The 10,587-nt window shown below is 48.5% G+C and overlaps 1 protein-coding gene across 4 annotated transcripts in view; it reads left to right on the top strand.

Moving 5' to 3' along the window:
• Window positions 1-414: 414 nt before the first annotated feature.
• Window positions 415-10,587, top strand: part of LOC118506634 (irregular chiasm C-roughest protein-like) — a 205,486-nt gene continuing 195,313 nt past the window's right edge. For all 4 annotated transcript variants that reach the window (XM_036044018.1, XM_036044046.1, XM_036044009.1 and 1 more), the window contains exon 1: window positions 415-1,390. The gene's annotated coding sequence lies outside the window, so the exon portion shown is untranslated. The remainder of the gene's footprint in view (window positions 1,391-10,587) is intronic.

Here is a 10,587-nt window from a genome sequence, read left to right as displayed (position 1 = left end):
CGTTCGGTGGATTTGGCGTTGCTGTTGCGCGACACGATGTCGCACGTCACGTTCGAACGGTAGCCCGATGTATCACGCGTCCACTACCGGGCCGGAACAGTGGGTTGCGATTGTGCGGCGCCGTGGTCAAAATTTGGTCCAACAAAATATTGGCACGTGTTGGTTGCGAATCGTTTGCCGTGCAGAGTACTGATGAGGATGCTTCGTGTTTGTATGGGTGTATGGATGTATGGATCCCTACACTTACCTGTCGTATTGCTCTCGCGCTTCCATACCGACGCTTTAGCGTCCAAACACCGCAACTAGTGTTGGTGCGTTGGAGCACGCGCAGCCACACTACCAGCAGCAGGCAGCAGCTATCAGCCACGTTCGGGTACTGTTCGGAGCTGTCAACTTGTGTTTTTTTTGCTGTTTGCCATCCTGCGAACGCACGTTGCACACTAGCCAGCAACGGTTCGGCAGCATGGATGGCTTCGGGTCGTCCCGAGCTCCCGAACTACTCGATAATCCAACAAAAAAAAAAGGCAAAGGACTCCGGTACCAGTAAGACGAATCCTGCAGCCGAACCTGGAGCCGAGCCAGTGTACCGAGTGCACTGGAATGTGCGGTGTTCCCGCGCGCGCGATAGCCAGCAATAAAGGACGCACACACACACACACATACACCGACAGGCGGGCAGGCGCCCGAACAGCCCGAACCAGGCCAGGTTGACGCAGTCCGAGATCGGCAAGCATAATTTAGTTAGCATACGACGGTCGGATGCAATGAAATTTCGTTCCGAAACCGGTTCCCGGACGCGGTTGGTCTAGGCACTTGCCGAACGGCTCGACGGCGCTGTTTTGCGCGTGGTTTGTGGCCCACCGTTTGACGTGGCGTGCGTGTACCGCCGTACTACTGGTGCTGGTGAGGGTGTGCTCAGGTGTTTTTCTAAAGCGGCGGGCGGTAAGCGGTACGCGGTTACGGCGGCGGCCCGTTACACGGCTGGACGCTAAGGTACGGCAGAGCGCCCTGTTGGACAGGACCTTTCCTGTCCGGTGGAAGATCCTTTGCGCGTCGTGCAATCGTGTCCACTCGGAGGACAAAGAAGAGCCCGGGGTTTTGGAATACGTGTTTCGCAAAGGGCAGAGTGCCTATCACCGGTGCGTGGCGAAGAAGCAAAGCGGACATCCAGCTGGTTTGGTGAAAGGTGCAGAATAGGGTGCTCTGAGGGTGTGTGCGTGTGTGTGTGTGTTTTGGTGCATCGGTTTTTGGTGTGCGTGTGTGAAGTGATACGGTGAATAAAGTAGTGTACGGGCAGATCTCGAAAACAGCAAACAACAGCTCACAACAATCAAACAAAACTCAAATTAACGTACCAGTGATACTAGAATTCACCTCCAGCCCGTACCAGGTATGTCTCGAGTCTTAGTTGCGTGATATGGTCAAGAATTTATTGTAAGCTCTCCCCCGTTCACCTACAACCGTAGTATCTCGTACCTTTGAACGAATTCTTCCCAACGTCAAGCCCTCCAACGAGGAAATCATCGCAGCAACAGCAGCGGGACGCTCTACCTGCACGACTAGCGCAGTAGAATGTCCCGGCTTAGGGGCATCACCGACCAACAAAGGCCTGGAACGCACCAGGAAGTTCCACCGTTTGTGTGCGCTAGATTCAAAGTGCACCTGCACTTTTCTTAAATCAATTTAACTGTACAGCAAAAAAAAAAGGTGAAGTACCGTTTCCCGCCGGCACATGTTCACATGTCGTCGTCCAGGATTCGACATACGGTTGTCCCGTGGTACTACCTATGGGTCCCTTAGGTTGTTAGATATAAGGCTTCCGACAGCGAACGAGAGCTTATTAACCGGTGGCCGACGCAATCTCTGCCCTGGTGTGTCTGTGTAAACCTGTGCACGTTTTAGGTCAAGGAGTACGCGATGCCTTCCCGACTGCGTGTGTGTGTGTGTGTGCATACATACACCCATGCGGACAACTTGTGTACTGCGGGTCGCTGTGGCTGTAAAAAGGGAACTTTCTTTTTCTCCACGACTTTTCCACGGCTCGTCCGAAGTTGCGCGGGCTACGGGAACAATATCGCAAAAGTTTTCTGCGACTTTTCAACCGTCACCACACGCGCGTATGCTTTTCCGGCGTTGGGTAGCGTTTTTGTGTGTGTGTGTGTGTGTTCTGTATTCCTTCTGGTTGGTCTGCGTTTTTCCTGGATCCGGATCGGCGTAGAGCGTCTGTTCTTCACTATAAATTTTGCCCAGTTTTCTTTACAGTGCTATATTTATTTTGCTTTCCCCCCCGAACCAGCTTGTTAGGATGCGGGAAAAGAATATTGTTTTTGTTTTACTTTGTCCGCACAGAAAAAAAGGAACAATTCTCCAGTCAAGGGGGCTGTTTTCTCGCAGGATATTCTCACTCTCAATCAGCTTATCAGCTGTTCTCGGTAAACTGTTTTCAATACCGCTAATCCGGTAGTTCACGATTCGAAGGCCCTCCTTCTAGCTGTCACCTTTAAAGGTAGCGACAGAAACATTCCTTCTCGCCTCCTGGCAGGTTGGGGGAAAAAAGGGCTTTTCCTGGGGAAAAATTTTGGGTGCCAAATTTCGGTTGTACTTGCGCTGCCTTTTTTTTTTTTTTTGTTCACCTGGTCCAACGGAATCCAACTGTTGCGAATGAGGGGGCAATGGGAAATCCTGGAAATTCCCCGGCCCCCGTCCCATAGTTCGCTACTTCGGAACCCGTGGAATGTGGCCCAGTTGGCAGTTTAAAATTTCCCGCTCCTCGGTGACCAGTGGCGGGCAGTGTGTTAAAAATGATAAGCGGCAAACCATCGAAACTGTGAACCTTTTCGTTGTTCTGGTGGAGCTGTGGAAAGGTTTTACGTGAGGGTGAAAATTCATTCCGAGGCAATGGTATTGACTGCGGACGGTAGACACCCGGAATGTGCGTTTCCAGCGAGGTAAACAATGCAGCGGAAGCTTTCATTCGTCGAAGAGTGTATTTGTACGGCGTGCTGTTCGATTGATGTGTATGTTTTGCTGTTCCCGCGTCTGGTCTGGTTCATGAGCACCCTTTTTTTCGGATGCGTCGTTGCTAAGGAGTAAAGAACTGTACCACTCCAGGACACGGTTGGAACTCACCAGCGAAGCGTGCGAGGTGCTGGAAACGAAAGAGCCAGAAACAGAACTCCTAATCCTTGTCTAGAATATTCCTCTCTGGGTGTGCGTGTGTGTGTGTAAGGTTGGGGAAAAGTCGGAAAAAGCCCGGAAAAACAGACTAGCCATCCAGGTCTGGTGGTGCGGTACTAATTGTACGCTGGTGTGCGCATTCAAAACGAGCGAGCGCGTTCTCCATTTTCCTTCTGTATATTCGTGCCTATGTGTGTGTGTGTGTGTGCTTTGTGTGCGTGTGGCCGCCCGGACGATATGGCAAGGTGGCACAAAGGCGGATGTCGGCCAGTCGCCCTTGGAAACAGTGGCAGCAAAACAATTGAGTTAAGTTTTTCCCGAATCGCTTTACTTGGCGGCTTCGCAGCAGCTTCGGCTGCTTGAGCATAGAGAGCGAGAGAGACGGAGAGAGGAAGAGAAAGAGAACGGGATAGGGGAGGTTGTTAATCGGCGTGGCAGAAAGGTGGGCTACATTACCACCGACAGGGCGTGAGTTTACATACTCGCTGCCTCGCGCACGTCCCAGACACGGAATGTCTGAAGGAGATCCTGCGAAATGCTACCCCACTGTACGTGGATATAGAAGATGTTGATACAGAGGAGAGTGGAAAGGTGGCGGAGGAGGGCAAGGATTAGGTGTTGGAAGACTACAACCCATCTCGTGGTGGGTGTGATGAAACAAGGGAGCAATTTATAATCGATATCCTAGTGCGTTTTTTGCGTCCTCGCCGTAGCGTTGGCCACAGTTTGGAGAACTCGGCAGACCTCGGCAGGACTGTGCCCTGCACGTAGTAGCGATATCAAACAACGCCAAACCCCTACAGATCTGCGAGCGTATCCATTGGCTGATAAACCGAATTTTGGCTGGGGGTTTAGATTTGGAACCCTTTTTTTACCCGGGATAGGCCAGCTCGTACCGTGGTGGACCTGCTGTCAGGCATTGGCTGAAAGAGACTAAAAAAGTCGAAAGGATGGTACGTTGTAAAGTTCTTTCTTTCTAGTACCTCACTGGCTACTAGAGTCGCTTTATGATATCAATTACTCCAACCATTGCACCCCGTTGAACACCTTGAAACTCTGGGCGCTAGGGACGAAGCACCTTACCTACAATACTCCCGAAGGTACTTATATTGTTTGGTGGTGTGTATATTTGTTCCCTTGGCGTGAGCCACCTAGGTCCCGCGTGTTTGTCCCGAGTTGAAAAGAAAGTTGCTTCAAAGTTGCATCCAGAGTGAAAAGTTGCATTTTGTTTAACGTCTTACGCGTCCAATAATGGAGCATGGCAACAGGGAGCTAGAGACTGGAAGGAAGCGGCACTAATTGCTTGTATTAATTTGCTCCTCCCCTACTGCAGCCACAGACCGTTGCATTATCGGTTGGTGCTCCTGTTGATTTCTCCTACCGTGCTCGTCCAACTGCTCCGGTCAAGGTCCCGCTAGGGGCGCTACATTGCACGCTGCAACTGGCACAATTTTTGGATGGCCGGAAATGGCCATTCAACCGTACCGCAGCTCATGATGTGCAAGGTTTGGCCAGGTGTGCGGTAAGTTCGCGATGCCAACGAAAGGTGTTGCACATATATTTGCATACCGTGTTGAAGTTGCTGGCTTTCGTCTACGTTGAATGGGGTTCGCTACGCTCGCACCGAGAGCCGCGACTTTATCACCAACATCATCCAAGTCGTCTTTGGTTTCCGGGAGGTTCGCCTGGTGCTTCACACTGTTGATTAGCTGAACTAGGCCCCATTACCCTCATTTTAAAGCCTCATCCTAAAGGAATGGGCTCACACATTCGGCTATTTTCTCTCTTTGTGCGTGTGTATGTGTAAGAGAGAGAAACGATATGAATGTCAATTAACACTAATTAAGCACTCGGTGACTCAAACGGCAGTTGTCATTCGGCGTAGGCACACACCACAGGGCTTTGCATCTCCTCGCAGCCCGAACGACCCGAACGAGGTTGCGTTTTTTTTCCGCTCTCTCTTTTACGTTAAGTGATTCATTTAGTATTTTACGATGCTCCCGACCTCTCTCGATCGCTTTTTTTTTAGAATACACCGCCGTAAAACTGCGTCAATAATCGAAGAATCGGGCACACCATTAGCACACACGCTGCTGCGCCTGCTTATTTCCAACTCGCTCGGTGGATCGTTGTTGCCTTGCAGCAAAGGATTAACCCCGAGCGGAAAGGTGCTGGTGCCGTCAGCTCTGGTAAACTTTCGTGCCGTAATTATTTTATAATCTGTCGGTGGTTTACTACCGGTTTGACATTTTGCAAACAAAACCTTGGCAAATGTAGCTACTAACGGTGGGTGTTGATGATTTAGGGTGCGGTGCGGTTTTGTAGTAGGTTTTTATAGTGTAGTTTTATTAATCTGCCCCCTTAAATGACACTTGCAAGTTCAATTGCACTCGGTCAGAAACGGTAAGACTTGAGCCCGGCAGGTCGTAATGGTGTCCGTCTAACTAGAGAGTGAGGACACAGCGAGGAGCACAAATGCAACAAAACCAGCTTACGTATTGCGTCAGGCTCCTGCTGCTACTCTACCAACTCCGATGTCATCTTCAGACCGTACCGTGGCGTTGCAGTTCTGCGTGGGCCGCTAGAGCCGGTTGTGATCTGCCTAGCTCTAGATGCAGCTGGCGATCACGGTTGGGTCGCACGAACATTGGCGAACTTGTCGTCCAAACACGCTGATGCAATGCACCCTCGGGGGGGGGGGGGGGGGGGGGGGAGGAGAGCTACCAAACTGGATGCACTGTCGTAATCTTGTGTGGAGTCGCCTGTATGGGGACGCCCACGCAAGCCAACACAACAACCGTCATCGAGGTGTTCGATGCAAAACCGGTCGTTTGTCTGCGTGCTGTTACGTGTGCCACCGCGATGAGGTAAGATCTGTAAGGGATTAATGCCTAAAGGGAGAGGGATGGCCATTTTACAGCTGACGCACGATGGACGAGTTCGCTCTAAACGGTGAAGATGACCCTTTCACTATCGCTTGCAGACACCTCAGCAGCAACTTTGACGCAAGTAGCGTTCGGTTTCGGCGAGATTACCCCGTTACCTGAAGATACGGAACGGTCCGCACCGTCCACAGGACATTACTTTGACGCCCGAAAACGTCTTACCACTATCAGGACTATCGAAATCTGTGCCAACGAATCAACTGTCAAGCTGGCTTGCAGATAGCCGATAATGCTGGTGTGCCGAAGAAGCAAGGTACGAAATTGGGGTACATTGTCAGCAAAATAGTGGCGCTCAGCAGCGAACGACCTTTCCGTGCCCTTTTTTGTCTCCCTCGGTTTCCTCTCGCTCTTGCGCTCTACACCACCATCTTTTCCCTGCAGGGTTTTAGATGTGCGCGTGCCGTCTATCCCGGGACTAGTATTGTCTCGTCTCGTCGATGTTGGAATTGGAAGTTAATGTGTACATGCTGTCATACCCGACCGACTGGCACAGTTGGTTGTTGAGTTGTGCCGAGATTTCGGGGGTGTGTGTGTGTGTATGGGTGAGTTTTTTTTTGTATTGTAATTTGAGAAAGAAGCTCCCTGTAGACTTCTTGTTTTTTTTGGAGTTTTTGTCGGTCTGACCTTTTTTCCCCCCCGCCTGCACCTCAATGGTCCAAGTCTTCGTCTCCAACAAAAAGTCAACAAAAGCGAATGTGCCACACATTTTGGGGGGCGTGCAGTGAAGTACATTTTTCTTCATTTCTCACGATGGTCCCGTAATCTTGGGGAGGGCAACCCCAAAAGAAAGGTACCAAGCACACACACACACACACACACACTCACACAAAGAAAAGGAATCAAGAACTTCATGTTGTCCCGCTAGTAGCTACGGTATAGCTCGTGGCAAAAGTTTGGTAAAATTCTGTACAACTGCCTCGCCCGGTGCCGTTGCCTGTGGGGATTTTAGGGAAGTGTGTATGTGGGAGCTACATCGGGTGCTACAAAACCCAGCAGAGCAGCTACCGGCTGGCTACCTACACGTTACAAATCCGAAGCAGTTTGACCGATGGGTTCACGTCCAAACGCCACCAGTAGTACCAGGACTGGCCGGCGCGTCCATTTCTCGCATTGTTGGTGCGGGCTGCTACCGCTGCTGTTGAATTGTGATTGATTTCTCTTGTCATCTGCGCGTTGGTGGAAACGTTCTCACCCAGGTCGCTGTCTTTGGTGCTGCTGGTGTTGTTGTTTCCCGCCGAACTTCAACTTTGGAGCGGTGGCCGGCGAAGGAAATCGACCAGAGATTTCGTGCAACTTTTCCAAGCGCTGTGACCGGAATAATTATTGACCCATCGGGGGATGTGGTGGTTTGTGGACCGAATGGGGGAGATGGCAGGACATTTTGGGGCTTGGGATTTGAGCTGTGTACATGTGTACCGGGTGGTGGAAAGTTCAAGAATGAGGAAGTAAGATTTTCGTTTTCGTTTTCTGAGTAGATCCTCTAGCTTCTGGGCAGGGCAGACCAACTCCTGGAGGGAGAACCAACTCTTGGACAAGGAGTTACTTTGTACTCGTTGTGTGGGAAATATTTTATCAAGTATTGTCCGGTATCGAACTGCGTCTATCGATGCACTAGACCCTACAAACCCATTTTTTACTGTCTCAGAGTATAGGATCTAACTTCAGGATTGATCCTTAAAGGATTTTTAACGTTTGTTTTTATAGATTTTGGGTCTCTGAGATCTCTTTTGCTTATTTTAAATCCTTCCAAATGCACAATGAAAAATTTACATGAAAATTACTCTAATGACCACATTGCCTTTATTTCCGGGAGTTGTCTACATCTGGACGTTAGAATACGTATTATCTCCTTCAGTTTCTGTCTCTTTTTGTGTACTGAAATATGTTTCAACATCACCAAGTCGCAAGTAAACCATGGTGCAATTAAACTTGAAGTTGAGAATCAAACCTGACGAACTTCACGATATTCACAGCGCTCATTGTCTAGCTTATTCGTGGATTCTGGATATACATTTCAATGTAATTTATGCTCTTGAGGTCTCGAAAAAGGGTTTTATTTATCCAACTCCCAGCTCGCGCACGTATCCGGTAATGCTGACGCCTCCACACGCAGCCGTTACAAATGCGCTCGAGTTACAGCGTGCCAGCAACAGCGCGCGACACAGTACAACCTTCAATCAATCAGCCGAACGGCCCCAAAAATTTTAACCCGCAAACCGCAGATGCGCATCCATATTTGGAAACGCAGGAACCCCCAAAATAGCTGACTGTGTCGCGGACGTGCAGATGTGTGGCTTCACAGCCACACGCGTAAGTAGGTCGAAAGCGGGGCCCACTTTTTTATCCCTGGTGCTCGCGTGCACATTGAACCTCAACAAAAGTAAAAAAAAAAACAACATCAGAGTGCCCCGAACGCACCTCAGAGAAGCGTACGCGCGCGCGTCCGAGATATGCGACATAGATTATGTTTCACAACATTTTCTCCGCCTAATTGTTATCGTCATTACAGGGTCAAAACCGAAACGGCAAACGTGTCGGGCCCACATCGGTCCGGCATTGCTGCATTGCTCGCGGTGGTGTTGATGATGCCCTGCTGTGGCACCAGCGGCAGCAGCTTGATGCGCTCCCCGGAAGGGCTAATTTCAGTGCTGTCTCCCCCGTTCTTTTGCTTTGGCGTTCTGTTGCGTTTGCTATAAATTACATCGATCGGTGTAGTGGTGGTTAGGCTCGTTTTCCAGCGCGTTCCAAGGCGACGGTAAGGCACGGTGTCGGATACGGATATTGGCGTAGTGCCCTCAGGTGCTGCCATCGGGCGACTATGGTGCACTGATTGATGCAACAATCTCTGTGCCATACTCACAAAAAAAAATGACACTGTTAGGCCAAAAAGTGGAGTTACATGCTGCGACCAAAGTCAGTCCTGGTGTGGGATAGTTAATTTTACTGTAAACCACTACCTAAAGCCTCCAGTGAGCAATTTGAAGGGGGTTTCAGCGGTGGATAATTCAATCAAAGCTATAGCCAAACAGTATTGGTTATTTTAGCAGAGCATTTAAAAGGCATCAACTTAGCTAATATCTATTTTGATAGCTTTACTACAGACTGAAATGAATCTATTTCTATTCATCTTCTATGTACTGCAAAGCTAGACTGCTTTGATTGGATTTCTTTTTATGGCATTTATTGGAACGTTTTAATATCCGTTGGAATTCTTCTAAATTTCTGTTGAAATGTAGTATTTTATTTATTTATAATTTTATTATGAGGGCTTGATACCGCATTGCTGGGAGAAATATAGTATATAAGAAATAATAGTAGCATACGGCAATTCGGAAGTCTCAGCATAATAAAACTGGGAGTTTTGTAGCTATGACTGTCGGCAATTCATTTGACACGCTTGGTCAAATGGTCTTGTAATAGTCTTTATACTAGTTTCAACACAAATATCTCATACATCTTATTGTTTGTCACACACATTGTTTGTCTGCTGAGGTAATCCTGTTGAATCATTGAACCCAGCCTGAAGCCCTGAACCCAGTATTGAATATGACACAATAGATCTGGTACAATTATGCACCTCATGGACCAATATCGCAACATTCGTGGTCTTATTTGTCATTAAACATTACAGTAGAGTCAAATTCGAATTGGGGTGTGATCAAAGATTCGCATCTTCTAAGTTTGAATCCGGCGGTGTCGGTCTTCACACCACCGGGGTTCATATCCCATCCAGACCGCCTCCCCGTACGTAGGGCTGCCTACTTTACTACGGGTTAAATTAAGTCACAGAAAGCCAGAAATGGGAGGCTGAAACGTCTCGAGGTTGTCGAGTGCCAAGGGAGAAGACATCATTTCAATGTTGTTTAGGAAATTTTTAATCACTTGTTCGAGCTGTACATCGAGTAACCAGCGACCAAAGATCATATTTTAATGTGTGGTTTCCTGAAGTGTAAGCCGCTTGAGACAGACATGACTCTGAAACCTACCCTGAAGTACATCGAGCGTATTTTAAAAAGGTTCTGAGAACTACCTTCCAGGTAACTCGTAACTCATTCTAGTTCAGTAGTTACTACAGTACATGTCCTAATAGATTGTTATCAAATGTTCTCTCGAAGTATCAATTTCCTGGCTCTTTTAAGGTCCATGCAGGCAACTAGTTTCTCTTATTTTCCGTTCCATCAGTAATTTCCACCATCACTGACACCAGCACCAGTCCAGTGTCTCAGAATAATTCCTCTTGATATTCTGTCTGCTCAGAAATAGGAAAATGATTTCTATTTAACTACTGTACAACCTGTACCTGCAGCACAGAACAGAACAAAGGACAGGATGATACCACTCCGATAGTTCAAGTTATTTTTGGGAAAGGAATTATAACGAAACTGTCTTTCCATCCCGTCAGGACAGTTTCCTGTGGCTAGTGGCATGTTAACTATATTTCAGAGCTCATGTTCCGATAACTTTG

Source organism: Anopheles stephensi, chromosome X (assembly GCF_013141755.1).
Source record: "Anopheles stephensi strain Indian chromosome X, UCI_ANSTEP_V1.0, whole genome shotgun sequence".
Classification (NCBI taxonomy): Eukaryota; Metazoa; Arthropoda; class Insecta; order Diptera; family Culicidae; genus Anopheles; species Anopheles stephensi.
The sequence above is the reverse complement of the archived record's forward strand: the minus strand, read 5'-3'. Positions and strand labels throughout refer to the sequence as shown.